Here is a 16,987-nt window from a genome sequence, read left to right as displayed (position 1 = left end):
CGCCCCTCCCGCACGGCCCCAGCAGCAGCCTCCATCCGGGTCGCGTCGTGGAGGACGCCGTAGGAAGGCGCCACAGCCCTCTCCCGCCCCGTGCCCTGCTAAACGCCAGGCCAAGCGGCGCTCCTGAGACGGGCTGCTCAGAGATGGCGTTGAGTTCTTCCCAGGAGACGGTAGCAGGGCCGCTCCTTCCCCCGGTGGAGGGCCGGGGGAGAATCCTTGGTTTTCCCCACCCCGCTGCTCGTCCCACGACGGGCAGCACCCTAATGTGGTTAAAGAAAGAACTCACTCCCCCATCTCTGAGCACACAGAGTGGATGACAGCTCACGAGCCTCGCCACTCTCGTCCCCCTCTGTCGCCAGTTCCCTGCCAGAGCACGCCCCAGTGGGATGCTGGTCCTCCCCTGGCCTCCTCTGGCAGAACGCGGCTAATGACCGTGCCCCCGCACCGGGCCGCTATGCCACCCACGCCTGGGCCGGTCATTCCGCCTCGCTGCACCACCGAGGGTACGTCTGTGGTCCGTATGACCCCGCTGGTACAGTTCCTGGAAGCCTGGTTAGAGCTTCCCAGGCTGTCCCGCTGGGTCGCGAGGACCATCAGGCTCGGCTACGCGATTCAGTTCGCGCGGTCTCCTCCCCGCTTCAGGGGAGTCCGCTTCACTATGGTCGGTGGCAATGCCCCGGTTATGAGAGCGGAGGTCGCTACCTTACTGGCGAAGGGTGCGATCGAGACTGTCCCTCCAGCCGAAATGAGGTCCGGCTTTTACAGCCCCTACTTCATTGTACCGAAGAAATCCGGTGGGTTACGACCAATCCTCGACTTGCGCGTTTTGAACCGCTCCCTTCACAGGATGCCGTTCAAGATGCTCACGGCCAAATGCATTTTCGAGTGCATACGGCCGCAGGATTGGTTTGCAGCGATCGACCTGAAGGACGCCTACTTCCATGTCTCCATTCTTCCTCGACACAGGCCGTTTCTACGATTTGCTTTCGAGGGGCAGGCATACCAGTACGCGGTTCTCCCTTTGGGGCTAGCCCTGTCTCCTCGCGTCTTCACGAAGGTCGTCGAGGCAGCCCTTGTTCCCCTTCGGGAACACGGGGTTCGCGTCCTGAACTATCTCGACGACTGGCTGATCCTAGCTCACTCTCGAGACCAGGTTTGCGAACACAGGGACCTAGTGCTCCGGCACCTAGCTCGTCTGGGCCTTCGGGTCAACTGGGAGAAGAGCAAACTCTGCCCAGTGCAGAGGATCTCTTTTCTCGGTATGGAAATCGACTCGGTCGCCATGTGCGCGCAGCTTACGAGCGAGCGCGCGCAGTCACTGCTGACTTGCCTTCGTCAGTTCGAGGGCAAGAGTGTGGTTCCACTGAAACTATTTCAGAGGCTCCTGGGGCATATGGCATCCGCAGCCGCAGTCACGCCGCTCGGGTTGCTTCATATGAGACCACTTCAGCTTTGGCTTCGCGATCGAGTCCCGAGGTGGGCATGGCATCACGGCACGCTCCGAGTCCCAGTGACTCCGACCTGCCGTCAGACCTTCACCCCGTGGTCGAACCTCAGTTTTCTTCGGGCCGGAGTGCCCTTGGAACGAGTGTCCAGGCATGTTGTTGTGTCAACAGATGCCTCCACCACGGGCTGGGGCGCCATGTGCAATGGACATGCTGCCGCGGGCTCCTGGACAGGACCCCAGCGCCTTTGGCATGTCAATTGCCTCGAGTTGTTGGCTGTACGTCTTGCCCTGCACCGCTTCCAGGCGTTGCTCAGGGGTCAACACGTACTAGTCCGATCGGACAATACCGCGACTGTGGCGTACATCAACCGTCAAGGTGGTCTGCGCTCCCGCCGTATGTCACAACTCGCCCGCCACCTCCTCATATGGAGTCAGAAGCATCTGAGGTCGCTTCGTGCCGTTTATATCCCGGGAGACCTGAACCAGGCGGCCGACGAGCTGTCTCGGCTTCGGCCTCTCGCTGGAGATTGGCGACTCCATCCCCAGACGGTTCAGCTGATTTGGGATCAGTTCGGGGACGCACAGGTAGACCTGTTTGCCTCCCACGACTCGTCCCACTGCGACCTGTATTTTTCCCTGACCGAGGGCACGCTCGGCACGGATGCACTGGCGCACAGCTGGCCGCGGGGCCTCCGCAAGTATGCGTTTCCCCCAGTGAGCCTTCTTGCGCAGACCTTGCGCAAGATCAGGGAGGACGAGGAGCAGGTAATTTTGGTTGCCCCGTATTGGCCCAACCGCACCTGGTTCTCAGAACTAGTACTCCTCGCGACAGCTCCTCCCTGGCCCATTCCTCTGAGGAAGGACCTGCTTTCTCAGGGACGGGGCATCTTATGGCACCCTCGTCCAGATCTTTGGAACCTCCACGTGTGGCTCCTGGACGGGACGAGGCAGGTTTGAGTACCCTACCACCAGCGGTGGTGGCTACCATCACTTCCGCTAGAGCATTGTCCACGAGACATGCCTATGCGTTGAAGTGGAACCTCTTCGTCAACTGGTGTTCTTCTAAAAATCTAGAACCCACGAAATGCCCCATCAGTGTCGTGCTTTCCTTCCTGCAAGAAGGGTTGGAGCGAAGGCTGTCTCCCTCCACCCTGAAAGTGTATGTTGCCGCCATTGCCGCACATCACGACGCAGTTGATGGTAAGTCCTTAGGAAAGCACGACCTGATCGTCAGGTTCCTGAGGGGAGCCAGGAGACAGAATCCTCCTCGTCCTCCCCTCATACCCTCTTGGGACCTCTCAGTGGTTTTAACTGCCCTGCAGAGTGCTCCCTTTGAGCCTCTGCAATCAGTGGAGCTTAAGTTCCTGTCAATGAAGACAGCGCTCCTGGTTGCATTGGCCTCCATCAAGAGGGTAGGGGACCTGCAGGCATTTTCGGTTGACGAAGCGTGCCTGGAATTCGGGCCGGCCAACTCTCACGTGATCCTGAGACCCCGGCCTGGATATGTGCCCAAGGTTCCCACCACACCCTTTCGAGACCAGGTGGTGAACCTGCAAGCGCTGCCTTTGGAGGAGGCAGACCCAGCCTTGGCACTGCTCTGTCCAGTACGCGCACTCCGTGCTTACGTTGATAGGACGCAGTGTTTTAGGACCTCAGACCAGCTCTTTGTCTGTCATGGTGGGAAGCTGAAGGGAAATGCTCTCTCCAAGCAAAGGTTGTCTCACTGGATAGTGGACGCCATTGCTTTGGCATACCAGCAGCAAGGTCGACCATGCCCCCTTGGTGTGACGGCCCACTCCACCTGGAGTGTGGCATCCTCTTGGGCTCTAGCGCATGGCGCCTCGCTAACAGACATCTGCAGAGCTGCAGGCTGGGCGACACCTAACACATTCGCGAGATTCTATAATCTCCGAGTGGAGCCAGTTTCTTCTCATGTACTCGCTTCAACTAGCCGGTAAGAGATTCTGCTCAGGTGTCTTCGCTTGCTCGCCATTCCTCTCCACGGACGGGATACGTGCGATATTGTCCTCAGGTGAGCCTAATAAGCCCTGAGTCTCCTCCAGCACTGACGACGTCAACGCCAGAGTTATGCCACCAGCAGCTTTCGCGCTTGGCTTGGTGCCTCCATGTGCATGGTTCCCCTCCGGGTGACCCCCACATGTGTATTCCACTGTAAGCCTCTTGAGCATGTGTCTTTCCCTTGGCAAGCCACCTTGCCACCCCTGGGGTTGAAATATTCCACCTGCGGCTGGACACCCCAGTGTTACTCCGTATGCAGCCCTTCGGGGTCATATGTGTATTCTAAGTCCCCCTTTTCGGGTTGGGCATGATTGCATATTTCCACTGGATATGCTTCCCAGTGTACCTTGGTATTCCTGTGTTAAGTAGGACTCCTTCGTCCGTGCTAGTCTCACGACAGGGAGCTCAGACTTACGCAGGGCACTGGAAGTCAGTCGATAGGTGGCGTGATTACACTGGGAACCCCATTCGTCGTCATCCGACGTAACTCGGTGTGACAACGAAAGGGAACGTCTCGGTTACGTATGTAACCCTCGTTCCCTGAGTAGGGAACGGAGACGTTACGTTTCCCTGCCACTTCCGCTGTACCGCTGGAACGCCTGAGTTCAGTCTCGGCTCCTCAGCGAAGACATATCTGCATGTTGCCAGCGTACTTCCTTATATACTCCTAGGGTGGGGCGGAGTTACGCTATGCAAATTCCGCAGACCCATGGCATTTCTTTGCCATTGGCTCGTTTTATATACTCGAAGATGATAGGATTTCTAAGCGAAACCCCATTCGTCGTCATCCGACGTAACGTCTCCGTTCCCTACTCAGGGAACGAGGGTTACATACGTAACCGAGACGTATTGTTGCAGGCACGGCAAGATACGCAGTACTCGTTCCCTCTTCTAGAGAGAACCGAGGTTACATTAGTAACCGAGTACGTTCTCTTACGAGAGGTTCTCTCGTACTGCGTAATATCTTACGCTATGGGGAACACAGTGTAAAATGCCATGTATGCTGAGATCCAGTACCAAAGTCCCAAGGGTAGGTGCCCGGGGCCCATATAGTACATGATCATCAGGGACTCACAGAGAGTCCAGGAAGAGGGGCTAGACTATTTCATCATTCCTGTAATAAATAGCATCCTAAAAGGAGCAATTATATAGATAGTGTTTCACACACAGCCAGGGCGAAAACTCGGCCTAGTCTGGTGAATATTATGGGTCTTACACACTGCCCATAGAACTGCATGATCGATCAGCGAGCGTTGCTCAAGCAGTTTCAGTATTCTGGGCCAAAAACATCGGGGCAGACAATACCGATTTATCAGACCGAAAGCAGCTTAGCCTGCAAAGCGGGAACCTCTAGGTTATAAAACCTTATAAATGTAGACGGGGAGGTCCAGCCTGCCGCCATACAGATATCTTGTAAGGCAATCCCACTAGACCAAGCCCACGATGAGGCCATGCCTCTCGTGGAGTGAGCTCTAACACCTAACGGGCACTGCAAGCCCTTAGAGGCGTAAGCCAGCGCTATAGCATTGACTATCCATCTGGATAGGCTCTGTTTCGACACGGCTAGTCCCTTAGAATGTCCGTTGAATGAGACAAAGAGCTGCTCTGTCTGTCTGAAGACAGATGAGCGAGACACATAAGCCCTTAATGCCCTGACCGGGCAAAGGAAGCTGGCGTCCTTCTCCTCATTAGAGACCGGCAGGGCTGACAGGGAAATCACCCGAGACCTAAACGAGACCATTTGGCCAAAACTCCATACATGTCGCGCTCACTGAGAGCGCTTGTAAGTCCCCAATACACTTCACTGAAGCAAGAGCCAGAAGAAACACTGTCTTGAAAGTCAAGTGTTTGATATCCACTGACTGGCCAAGCGTTGGTTTAGTAAACGCTGCTATAGCCGCCACGTAAACCTTGAGCGTGGATGGGGTCCTGCCCTTATCCAGTAGCTCTTGCAAGAAGGAGAGAACCTCCGTCACCCCACAATCTGGGGGTGATATGCCACGGGCTGTGAACACAGACCATTTTGAGGAATAGAGCCGTCTCGTAGAGGGGGCTCTAGCCTGCGTGATCGTGTTTAACACTCCCTCCGGGAGGCTAGCGGGTACCCGTTGATGGCCCACGCATGTAGGGACCAAAGCTCCGGGCGAGGATGCCAGATCGAGCCCCTGGCTTGAGAGAGGAGGTCCCTCCTCACTGATATCGGTCATGGGGCAGTGCTTGTCAGCTGCATCAGAACTGGGAACCAGGCCTGGTTCTTCCAGAACGGAGCTACTAGTAGCACTGAGCATCCGTTTTCCCTGATCCGCTCTAATACCTGACGTAGGAGCATGACGGGGGGGAAAGTATAGAGCGGGCAGCGGGGCCAGACGTGGGCCTGCGCATCCTTGCTCTTGGAGAAAAATTTCGGACAGTGAGCGTTTTCTTGAGACGCAAACAGGTCTACTTCCGCTCTGCCGAATGTCTCCCACAGCAGCTGGACTGTCTGCGGGTGTAAAGACCATTCTCCTGCTGGAACATTGTTCCTGTACAGTCTGTCTGGTCCCACATTCAGGTGGCCGGGCACGTGCGCTGCTCTCAGCGAGCGCAGATTGTGCTGAGCCCAGACCAGGAGGCGTTCCGTCAGCCTGTAAAGGTTTCGGGACCTGATACCTCCCTGGCGATTTATATAGGCCACCACTGACATGTTGTCCGAACAGACCAAGACGTGGTGCCCTGCTATCTGGGGACAAAAAGCGCCTCAGCGCGTTGTCGACTGCTATCATTTCCAAGCAGTTTATGTGTAGAAGCTTTTCCCGTTCTGACCACTGGCCAAAGAACGGTCTGCCCTCGAGCAGCGCTCCCCATCCCGAGGTGGAGGCGTCCATAGACACCACCTTCACACTCGAGGAAGTCCCCAGGCTTACACCTGACTGGTACCAGTTGATCGCTTTCCAAGGTTTCAGAGCTGAGACGCATTTCTGATCGACCTTGAGGCGAAAAAGACCGGAGGTCCACGCTCGGCGCGGCACTCGCGCTTTTAACCAGAACTGCAGTGGGCGCATGCGGAGCAGACCCAACTGAAGTACTGATGATGCTGAGGCCATGAGACCCAGCATCCTTTGAAACTTTCTGAGCGGGACTGTGTATTGATATGCCTGGCCCTCGAAGGCAAATCTCAAAAATTGCCTGTGACGTGACGCTATTTGTATTTGAAAATATGCGTCCTTCAGATCTATTGACACAAACCAGTCCCCTTGGCGAATTTGCGAGAGGATTTTCCTGGTTGTGAGCATTCTGAACCGGCGCTTTGCAAGCGCTTTGTTCAGCTGTCTTAGATCTAGAATGGGTCTGAGACCCCCGTCTTTTTTCGGTACCAGAAAATATCTGCTGTACAGACCCCCTTCGCTCTGAGCTTGAGATAAAGGCTCTATGGCCCCTTTGCTCAACAGTTTCGCAATCTCGGTTCGAAGTAGATGTGCTACTTCCTTTTTCACCGTGGTTTCGATTCGCGCCGCGCAACTGCGGGGGGCGTTGAGCGAACTGTTGCGAATAGCCTCTTTCTATAACGTTCAGCACCCATTCTGATACCCCGGGAAGCTTTGCCCATGCATTCACATGAATAGCTAGGGATTGAATGAGATCTGGGCTCTGGCCGTGACATAGTGGCGGCCGGAGAGCTTCGGTATGCTGTAACATAGTGCTTGCAGCGTTTGAGGCGGGGGGCCCGCTGATCACAGCGGGCAGCCTGTCCGCGCTCGACTCTCTTTGGGCATATAGCTGAGAGAGAGCGGGCGGGGGGAACCCCGTGGGATTTGTCATGTTTGTGAGTGAATGTGGGCTCAGAACAGCAGGCACATTTACTGCACTGAAAACACCGTCGGCCTGAGCTGACTGTATGTGTGTTGGTTTCGTTTTTATAGAAACCGAAAGACATGCAGTGTGTAGTGTTTGTGGGCACTGGATCGTGGGCACATTCACTGCATTTAATGCACAATCGACATGAGTCGATTTTATGTGCGTGAGCCCTGTGGGGCGGGCTGTGTCTGTGTGTAGGAATGAGCAGTGGGCATTTTTACTACACTCATAACACCATCGGCCGTGGCAGGACATTTGGTAACACTTTATAATAACTGCACCCTATTAATCATTAGTTAAGCATTAGTAAACAGTTAATTCATCATTTATAAAGCATTAATAGACATTAATAAGCAGTTTATAAATACAGTTATAAATGCTGTATTCTTGATTTAAAAGCATATCTATAATGTGTTTAATAATTGTATTTTCATACTTTATTAATGATCAATTTATCATTTCTAAATGAGGTATTGCATTATTTACAAAGCAGTTATTTAGGAGTTGTCAGTGATTCATAAGATCACTTAGAAAGTGTAAGTACATGATTTACTATCAATAGAAACTATTTAAATGTACATTCATACATCTTATTATTCAGACATATAGTAATAGTTACTTAGTGTGTTAATAAATGCTTTATTAACATGTATTTCTACTGTAATTCAGGGTTAATTCAGGTAGTTATAATGCATTTAGTAGTGGTCAGTTAACTATTTTTGTGAGCTCATCTAAAGTGAGGACTAGTTATGCCTTGTAAAGCATTTATAAAGGAGATTTAAAGGCTGTTAATATTTCTAAGTTCTGTATGACTGTGTTGTGTTTGTTTCCTTTTTCTGTTTAGAAGATAATTGAGTCTTTACATCTCCTTTATAAATGATTTACAAAGCATAACTAGTCCTCACTTTAGATGAGCTCACAGAAATAGTGAACTGACCACTACTAAATGCTTTATAACTACCTGCATCTACTACATTTACTTACACTTTCTAAGTGATCTTATGAATCAATGACAACACCTAAATAACTGGTTTGTAAATAATGCAATACTTAATTTAAAAATGATAAAGTGATCATTAATAAATTATGAAAATACAATTATTAAACACATTATAGATATGCTTATAAGTCAAGATTAAAGCATTTATAGCCGTATTTATAAACTGCTTATTAATGTCTATTAATGCTTTATAAATGATGAATGAACTGTTAACTAATGCTTAACTAATGATTAATAGTGTGCAATTATTATAAAGTGTTACCGGACATTTAACGCACAATCGACATGAGCCGATTTTATTTGTGCGAGCCCTGGGCTTGTCATGTCTGTGAGTGAATGTGGGCACGGGACAGCGGGCACATTTACTACACTGAGAACGCCGTCGGCTTGAGCTGACTGTATGTGCGTTGGTTTCGTTTTTACAGAAACCGTGAGACATGCAGTGTGCAGTGTTTGTGGGCACTGGGTCGTGGGCACATTCACTACATTTAATGCACAATCGACATGAGACGATTTCATGTGTGCGAGCCCTGAAATGTGGCGGGCTGTGCTTGTGTGTAGGAATGAGCACTGGGCGTGGGCATTTTACTACACTCATAACACCATCGGCCGTGGCCGGAATACCAAAAATATATTCTTTATGAGATTTATCTGGGCCGGCGTGAAAACGGCGTTTGTGTGCAGGCAAACGGGCTGTGGTACCGGCTTGTTTCTGCAAAATACACTGGGACAGTCGCATTTTCTACACATCTGCACATACACAGATGTTGCCTTTTAAGGGAACTTGACAGAGCGAAAGCCTTGACGGCATAATTTTATCTGCCGGCAGACCCAGGATTCGAACACGGGTCTTTGGCGCGAAAGCCTAAGATTCCGCCACTGAGCCACAGGGGGAAACACATAAGCTTTCAGTTAGCGCGAGCATATAAGAGAGCGTCAACACGTCTTGTGACGGCGTTTGTTTGCAGGTGTGCATGTATTATAACAGGCTCGTTTACTGCAATATTGACATTTCCAGTCACCTGAACTTCAGAGGGGACTGAGAAATGTGTGAGAAAAAGGAGGTTGGTCCGGCCTCTGCGGGACTAAAAAAACACTCTCTTTTCCTCCTTTCGCCGGCGACGCACGCGAATGGGCGCGAGGGGCGGGGTAGCTTTCTTGTACGTAAAGAAAACTAGCCCAGTGACCGTCCGTTTCTGACATCCCTTGTGAACTGCGCAGATTGCGCGGCACGAGCAAAGGGAGAGAGAGTGGGAAGAGAGAGAGCGCCATCATGTTTTGCTTCGCCGTTTGTTTGCAGGCGTGCGTGTATTATAACAGGCTCGTTTGCTGCAATATTGATATTTCCAGTCGCCTGAACTCAAGAGGGGACTGAGAAATGTGAGAAATGTGAGAAATGGAGGTTAGACCGGCCTCGGCGGGACTAAAAACTCTCTTCTTTTTACGCCGGTGAGTGACGCGTGAATGGGTGCAAGGGCGGGGTAGCTTTCTTGTAACGCAAAGAAAAACTAGCCCCGGGACCGTCCGCTCCTGACCTCTCTTGTGAACGCCGCAGTTTGCGCGGCTCGAACAGAGGGAGAGCAGGTATCATCCCCCACAGACGCGGCTTCTTGGTCGATATCCACGACGGAAAGCGGCAGCAGACGGCGGCCGCTGTCCATCAGGAAGAGACTCTAGCGAAGCGGGTGAAGCAGGCGGGCGAACCGGCGAGCTTTTGCGGGTTGGTTCCGAGCACGCCGCTTTTTATGTCGCGGTACCGCGGCGGGCAGAGGTGCAGTCTCAGAAAAGGATGCCAGGCGAGTCCTCAGAGTCGCCATAGGCAGTAGCTCGCGAGAGCTGCGTGAACCTCACCCAGGCAGGAAAGGGGCATCTTGAAAAAGACGCCTGGCTCTTTTAGTGCAATGAGAGTGTGTGTTGTGGCGGCGAACACACACACACACACACACACAAAACACAGTAGCAGAGAAAAGGATATAACGCCGGATAGCGCAGCAGGAACGGCGGCTGAAGGCGCCACGGCCAGCGGCTTCAGATGCAAGGCTCGTCCCGCTGAAAGGCTTTTTCTGACGGCGCGGCTTCTTCTCTCAGGATCCAGCAATGCGTGAGCTCCGCTGAAGAGATGAAAAATCAGCTATACCAGCCTCTCGAGCTATATTTGTAGCCCAAGGCCACGCCCGTTTCGGCGAGACGTGACGCAGTGGGCGCGAAGCGGGGCCTTTCAATAGGCCTTTCGACGGGGCCTTTCGATAGGCTGCTGCAGTTGCCGCAGAGCAGCCAACAGGCGCGCAAGCTGTTTCGCCTATGTCTGTGTGCTGCCGCAACGCGTTTTACATTATTACAAAATTAAGGATAATTTTTGGCTTCAGTATCTCACGGAAAAGAGATTTCCCCGTAGCGTAAGATATTACGCAGTACAAGAGAACCTCTCGTAAGAGAACAAATATTATACAATGACTTTACTTCTGTAGCCTATAATAATTCCAATCGTAATTTCAAAAGCAGTTCTGTTAAAAAAACAAAAAAACAAAAAAATAATGCAAAGCCAGGTTTTATTCTGGCATGTTGAATTAATGTTCGACAAATGCAGCGGCGCGTTCATCTGGATTTATTTTTCTCTTAATAGCTAAAATAACTTATAGTAGGCTACTCTGTAGTTTTTCGGTCATACAGATACGAGTAGAGTAGCCTACATCGTTCAAAACTGTAAACTTTTATTCATATTAGGCTAACGACAAAAGTGTCTGTCGTCTCTGTCTCTGGAAACTGCGCGTCACAAAAATGAACCGAAAGCCACTTGCCTCAGCTCAGTCACGATACGAAATTAATCAGCTATGTCTAAAGCCTGATTATGTAATCTCGCACTAATTAAATAGGCTAAATCGCCCTGAATTAAATTGTAAAAAAAGCTCAAATAAATGTCAATGTTGCGATATTGTTTCATTTAAGTTCATAATGTTATTTAGTTTAACAGCAGCACGAAGTACTGTGGTTCGAGATTTATTTGAATAAAAAAATAAAAAACTTTATTCACAAATCGCACCCTGGTTGTAAGGATTCAAAGATCCCTGTGGAATTTAATATTGAGTTGAACATTTTGTTCATGACAACAAATGAACATGCGTTTGAAGATTGTATTTAGTTTGGCTTGGAAAAAGCTGGCCCAAACTGAAGTAGCATTTTAATTCTTCAGTTATTGAAATAGGCCTAATTAAATATTTAGTAATAAAAATTTATGACAGGAATATTACTACATAGCCTAAATTATTTAATTCCTTCATTATCAACACCTGAATAGCCTATTGCTAATGTCTAGAATAGCGATTTAAGTGTGAATTGCAAACTCTTTGTTTTGTTTTGCAAACTCAGATAGCCTGTGGGGGTTTTGGAGAAGGCAGTTGCTTTATCGTGGGGATGCAGGACAAGAGGTGTTAATGTTCCGTCTTTCATATGGAGAGTGTTGGATAGCCAGCCTGATGAGCAGGCAAAGATCTCCAAAAGTCCATATGTAGGCCCTAGCCTATATCTTATTAAATTATAAGTATTGTAGTTTAATTGGTTTTCCACACACAATTTCAATTTAGCAGATACAAAGCTATCTGGTCGCGATCATCCTCGTTTTATTGTGAGGTGAATTCAGCAATATGCTGTATCTTTGAAGCAACAAAGGCTATTTGTTACATTTTTTTCTTTCGTGATTTGTGTGTATGACACGCAGCTACATATACAGTACTATTAGCTGTATGGTGTGTTTTTACCCTGAAATGTTCAATTTCGAGAAAGACCCGGCGCGCGCAGTGAGGGAGACTTAGGCTACTAAACAACTTACTAACAAAGATCCAGCGCGAGAGAGAGGCAAAGAAAAATGCCTGTTCTTAATTTATGTTTCTTTGAACTATTTTCGTTTTGTACCATTTTAATTTTTTTACTTAGCTGCAATTTCTTTGACAATAGAGGTTTAAAATGTTGCAAGAATAAGATTCTGTGTTTCTTATTTTGCATCGTAAAGGGAATAAACTCTATCGATGCAACCCTGTTTTAAATAAATAAAGTGTCCCGACACTTTATTTATACCTTGAAATGTGCGATGGGTTTTCAAACTTTTAATTGAAAGCAATACTGTATTGAAAGTATTTTTCAGATTTTTTCGATCTGTTTTGAAAAATGTCTTATGTGGCTTTGGCCGGGTATCACTGTCAGTCATCTCAATTTCGTGAATGATTCACAAAAATAAATAAATAAATCATTTAGCAGATTAAAGACGAGCTTCATCATCTTCATTCGGCTGACAGTCTTCCTTCATCAGATGAGTCGTCTTTGCAGCGGCTCAACTGGAATGTAGCAAATTTATGTTGTAATGTACAATTGATAATTAAACAATGCTTGACTTAATAAACAGATACATATTTAAGCATCAAGAACGGAAAAACATAAACACTATCAGCTACACTGAGATTCGCTCTCAGATCGCTTGAGGCTCAAGAGGTTCATGTTGTTGCGTTGACCACAGAGCTATTGTCTGAATACTGTTAAGTTAAGGTCTGCTCTTACAAAGCCTCATTGATGTGGCCTAATATTTTTCTATTGCAATGTTTTATGTTGAATTTTTTTCATTATTCAATTTATTCCATTTAATTTCAGTAATTTCAGTATTGTGATTATGAATTCGTTCAATGTTTCATTTGAATTGATTTGCTACCAGCTTTCAATCGCTCTCAATGAGATTACGGCAGATTACGCAATAGAGAATAAATTGACACCTTGCTGTTTGGTGTTTGGGCAAAGTCTGTGATTGTAGCGCCTCTTAGCGGTGAGAGGCTGCAAATACACACCCGCAATTTACCGCCGCGGGAACGGTATGTATGTACAGAAGAAAATCCTGCAGATCATGCATCAAGATCCTTACCTGCATCTTGCCTGGTGCAGACTTCTTGGTTCACCGGTCCTTCCTTCCTGCATCAGCCATCTGCAGAGAAAACAGAATCGAGTGAGTCATTTCAGCTAATTGAACCTGAAATAGACTCAGAAATCAGACCTCAAGTACAAAGCTGTGCTACTAACCTGGAAGAACCAGAGCTTACCTCTGACCGATTCCAACGTTTCTCCACCTTCACATCCCTAGTAAGAGGAGTAGCATTTCTAGTTCACATGGCAAAATCTTGTAAACACACAAACCAAAACAGAAAATGCAAAGGTTGGCACAGATGTGACTTACCTCGTACTCCGGATGAAATGGACCAAGCAAGGAATGTTATCCTTCAAGCAACACAAAAAGCTGCGTTTTCAAAAGAACTGTCAGAGTTCCAAGCTAACCAGGCAGTATCCAAAAGTAGCCGCTTGCGGAAACTCAGTCCGATCATAGAGGACAATTTAATTTGTGTTGGTGGACGTCTAAAACACTCTCAGGTTGCAGCTGCTGAAAAGAACCCAATAATTCTGCCCAAAGATAGCCACATCTCCCTACTGCTCACTCGACATCACCATGAGCAAGTGAAACATCAAGGCTGTCACTTGACGGAAGGAGCGATCAGGGCAGCAGGACTGTGGATCTTGGGAGGCAAAGCACTAATCAATTCAGTACTCCACAAATGTATAACCTGTCGCAAGTTACATGGAAAGCTAGAAGAACAACGTATGGCGGACTTGCCATCTGAACGCCTCAAAACCTGCCCTCCTTTTACATATGTGGGGCTTGATGTCTTTGGACCCTTGTGCGTTACAACCAGACGCACCAGCGGAGGACAGGCGGAGAGCAAGCGATGGGCGATCATGTTCTGCTGTATGAGTTCGAGAGCTGTGTATGTCGAGGTTATCGAGTCTATGGACACGCCAAGCTGCATAAACGCTCTAAGGCGATTCTTCGCACTCCAGAGGCCCTGCGAAGCAGCTCCGTTCCGACTGCGGTAGCAATTTCATTGGGGCATGCAAGGAGCTTGGAATGGACAAAAAGGTGCAGAGGTACCTCAGTGAGCAAGGATGCAGCTGGGAATTCAATCTACCACACAGTTCTCACATTGGAGGCTCGTGGGAGCGTATGATCGGCATTGCCAGAAGAATCCTAGATTCAATGTTTCTGCAGCTGAACACTCGCTTAACCCACGAAGTTCTTTGCACACTAATGGCAGAAGTTACTGCTATTATTAACGCACGACCACTCTTACCTGTGTCTGCAGACCCAGAACAACCTTTCATACTTTTACCATCAATGCTCCTTACACAGAAGACAGGAGTTCCGCCTCCTCCTGGAGACTTCTCGGACAAGGACCTATACACAAAGCAATGGAGACAAGTTCAGGCTCTTGCAAACCAGTTCTGGACCCGCTGGAGCCGTGAATACTTACCTTGCTTGCAACACAGACAGAAGTGGACAGTACCTTGCAGAAACCTTCAAGTTGGAGATCTAGTTCTGCTCAGGGACAAGCAAATAAGCCCGCAACTGCTGGCCCATGGAATCACTGCCATATTCCCTGGAAAGGATGGACATGTCAGAAAGGTTGAGGTAACGACAAGTGACCAAGGCAATATAAAAACCTTTCTACGGCCAATTGCAGAAGTTGTTCTACTTCTAACCAAAGACTGATCTAGAGATCTAAGGTTTGGCACTCTCATAAATTCATAGTGACCTCACATAGGTCAGGCAGGGAGTGTGTTGTCTTTTAAGGAATTTAACTTTTAGAGTTTTTGTGTCATGTGGTGATGTCACTTCCTATAAAGTCACTTCCTGTTTGTCCTTCCTGGTACTGCATGGAAGCAATGAGACAGGCATGGTGTGCTCTCGGGGTTCAATCCATTTGCATCCATCTTAAAGCATTATTGAGGCAATGCCGTAAGTTTAGGCTATTTATGTGATATTAGACATGTTAAAGATCATATTAGTAGAGATTGTGTTGAAAAGATGATGTTTGATAACATTGTTAAAAACGATGTTTACTATTGTGTACAAGTTCACAGCAATGCTAATAGCCTGTATAACCTGCTGCTACATTGAGAATAGCATTGTATATTCATGTTGTTATCATTCACAATGTAATTGTACTCAAGAAATGGACACTGAATATTGATGTATTGTTTTATTACAGTTTTCACCACTACATGTAAATGAGGAAGTGTGACTGTAAAGCATCAAACTTACTACGACTCTGTCTTCATTTGCACGGTTTAACTTGGTGTTTAGTCAGAGTTTCAACACACTGCACGAGAACACTACAATGTTGGGTGCAAAAACATGTTTGTAAAATAAAACCACACCAACGTTCATATTTATAAAAATGGTCTTTGACACGGAAAAGTGCTTAGTCCCACGTCAGGGTCTGAGCAGATGTACACACATTTCCTTGTGGCAGAGAGTCAGAGAACTGCAGGTATTTGGAAATCTTGCCGCTCGCCATTCTCAAGTAAAGCATTTGGATGTTGACTGGTGTTTTTTATTTGGATGTTGACTGGTGTTTTTTATATGTTAATGACATTAAATAGGCGGCGTTTAAAAGGCAGAGATGTGAAACCATTCAACCACATCAGGAAGAGAGGCATATGCACATTTTTGTGATTTTGTTCTCTGAATGACATATACTCACTTTTGAGAGATGATCGTAAGATCAAAAATGGGACATACGCACATTTTATAAATGAGGCCCCTTGAATCTGCTAGAAAGCTGAATGAAGAGAACCTGCAGCTTTCAGCAAATTTCCAAAACACACAATTGAATTTAACAAAAGAAAGTCTTCAGCAAGGCAAGATGAATGTTTTGGAATGGCCCAGCCAGAATGGGAAAACAAATCAAGATGTGCCAAGCAGATAGACTTCTGTCCAAACAGACTGAGTGCTGAAATAAAATCAAAGTGCTTCAAATAAATATTTGTTCAAAGCTGTGCACACTTATGCAGTTAGTTATTCCAAGTTTTTTGTTCTCTGAAATGTCTCACTTTGGTTTAAATGGCATTGCATATGTAGCATTCGCCCCGCCTATTAACGCTCGGCTGGATAATGATTTAGCTCTAGTTATGAGGACTATAAATGTGGTTGGTGCACGTTACCTGTCAGGGCATTACACGTGACGTCATGTTCAGCCCCGACAAAACGTTGCACGACGTTTTTTAAACAGAAACGGTGATGCGTTGAACACACTGTTCTGATGACGCAAGAGTTGCAACTATGGCAGCTGAGAAGGCCATTCTTTGTGTTCTTTGTGAAGAATTTTCGGAGCCTGATGAAGTCGGTATAAATATGTTTTTAATACTACAAAATATGCCCAATGTTACAGTTACTGCACTTGCCACCCAGAACAAAAGAGAACATCCCAATCGAGTGAAGGGATTTGTGGAAACTGAAATGTAACCACACACCTAATTCAGACACATCTATTTAGCCTCACATACTGACTTTATTTGTAGTTCATACTGTTTTAATACCCTGTATTTTCTTTCTCATTTTTAGGAAAAGCACTTATACCATTGTTTATTTCTATAGGCTACCAAATGTCATTGCAGTGAAGCTAAAATATAAGCAACTACATGTTGATATCCTATATTTTTACAATAAAACTTACAACAAACATGTCTTCTAATATCCTCAGTTGTTGCGTATACCGAGCTGCATCGAACACATTTGTAAATGACTTTCCTTGAACCCATTGTGCGAGTTCACTTTAATACCGCGTGCTTTATGTACATGTTGCTGCTGATTGGACTGC

The sequence above is a fragment of the Squalius cephalus genome (assembly GCF_949319135.1).
Source record: "Squalius cephalus genome assembly, chromosome: 14".
Taxonomy (NCBI): Eukaryota; Metazoa; Chordata; class Actinopteri; order Cypriniformes; family Leuciscidae; genus Squalius; species Squalius cephalus.
The sequence above is the reverse complement of the archived record's forward strand: the minus strand, read 5'-3'. Positions refer to the sequence as shown.